This window comes from Magnolia sinica, unplaced genomic scaffold (assembly GCF_029962835.1).
Source record: "Magnolia sinica isolate HGM2019 unplaced genomic scaffold, MsV1 ctg249, whole genome shotgun sequence".
In the NCBI taxonomy this organism is placed as follows: Eukaryota; Viridiplantae; Streptophyta; class Magnoliopsida; order Magnoliales; family Magnoliaceae; genus Magnolia; species Magnolia sinica.
Genome location: NW_026682793.1, coordinates 69371 through 71327, shown reverse-complemented (window position 1 = coordinate 71327; position 1957 = coordinate 69371). Strand labels below are relative to the sequence as shown.

The window sequence follows — 1957 nt, the reverse complement described above, 5'->3', positions numbered from 1 at the left end:
CCTAGACCAACCAACATCATCAGTGAAGGAACCAATCTCGCCAGCCAGAAAACTGATGAAAAGCACAGCAACAGATCTGCTGATCAGGAGAACATAAAAAATAACCACTACCAGAAAAATGGGCAAAGGCTACGGATAAAATCCGTAGCCATAGACCTATGGCTACAGTTTTAATCCGTAGCTAGTCCGTAGCACGGCCGTAGTCGTAGGTGCAGTAACAATAGGTCTGGAACCTATAGCTACGGATTTAATCGATAGCTATAGGTCAAACCAGCCACAGATTTAATCCGTAGCAATTATGTCCGTACCTATAGGTTACAATAGCTACTGATTTAATCACCACCGCTACGGATTTAAGCCGTAGCTATATCTGGCAACCGCTACAGATCTAAGCCGTAACAATTATATCCGTAGCTGTATGTTACAACAGCTACGGATTTAATCATAACAGCTACGGATTTAATCCGTAGCAAATCCTATATTAAAAAATATATATACAATTATTTTTTCATTCAATTACCACCTACATAATCATTCATTCATTCCATTACAATCAATTACAATCATTCATTCATTCAATTACAATCAATTACAATCATTCATTCAATTACAATCAATTACAATCATTCATTCAATCAATTACAATCCTTCATTCAATCAATTACAATTACAATTACAATAATGCTGAAAATACAAATCTTTGGCTTCATTAGAGAAATTTGCTCGACTTCACCCTTAAATTTCAAAGATAAAGAATTGAAAAAGAAGATATATTTTGACGGTATGATTTTTTTCACAAGTAAATAGGCCTTTTTTCAGTCATCACCCACCTGAAGAATAAAAAACTGATTGTAGTCCAAGTCCACTCCTTTTCCTTTCAATTTCTTAGTGACCTCTGTAAAATTACTTCCACACTCATTTATGTAGTACTTTGAAGAGTCATCTCAAAATGAACCTCTAGTAATGACAAAGTCACTTCCTGCAATAGCTTCGTATATTCCATCATCCTACAAATAGTCATGGCATTCACAAATCAAAATAACCATTGGAGGAAAGAAAAACAAAGTGAAAGAAGTGCATCATGTATAACCATTTTCTTCTTCTTTTTTTCTTAATGAATTAATAAAAGCTCAAAGAGGAATAAAATTGACACAAAAGGAATGGTCTCACCATATGGTTTGTAGGGCCAAAATAAACGTCAGGAAATCGGGTTCGGGTTCAGGATCGGGTTTAGGTTTGGGTTTTCAAGTTTAGGTTTAGGTTTAGGTTAGGGAGTTGAGATTAGGATTAGGTGTAGGTTTAGGTTTAGGGATTTGAGAATAGGTTAAGGTTTAGGTTTAGAAAATCGGGTTCGAGTTTCGGTTCGGGATCGGGTTTAGGTTTGAGTTTTCAAGTTTAGGTTTAGGTTTAGGTTAGGGAGTTGAGATTAGGATTAGATGTAGGTTTAGGTTTAGGAAATCGGGTTCGAGTTCGGGTTCGGGATCCGGTTTAGGTTTGCGTTTTCAAGTTTAGGTTTAGGTTTAGGTTAGGGAGTTGAGATTAGGATTAGATGTAGGTTTAGGTTTAGGGATTTGAGAATAGGTTAAGGTTTAGGTTTAGGAAATCGGGTTCGGGTTTAAGTTTGGATTTTTAAGTTTAGGTTTAAGTTTAGGTTAGGGAGTTAGGTTTAGGTTAGGTTGTAGGTTAAGGTTTAGGGAATTGAGAATAGGTTAAGGTTTAGGTACAGGAAATCGGGTTCGGGTTCGAGATCGAGTTTAAGTTTGGGTTTTCAAGCTTAGGTTTAGGTTGTAGGTTAAGGTTTACGGAATTGAGAATAGGTTAAGGCTTAGGTTAAGGAAATTGGGTTCGGGTTTGGGATCGGGTTTAAGTTTGGGTTTTCAAGTTTAGGTTTAGGTTTAGGTTAGGGAGTTAAGTTTAGGTTAGGTTGTAGGTTAAGGTTTAGGGAATTGAGAAGAGG

At 36.5% G+C, this 1957-nt stretch overlaps 1 long non-coding RNA gene across 1 annotated transcript; it reads right to left on the bottom strand.

Annotated features, from left to right (window-relative positions):
- Window positions 1–500: 500 nt before the first annotated feature.
- Window positions 501–1646, bottom strand: LOC131236163 (uncharacterized). Its single transcript, XR_009166593.1, has 2 exons — window positions 831–1646; window positions 501–734 (listed from the first exon to the last, which is right to left on the bottom strand). It is a non-coding gene; the product is annotated as an uncharacterized LOC131236163 (long non-coding RNA).
- Between the last annotated feature and the right edge of the window lie 311 nt (window positions 1647–1957).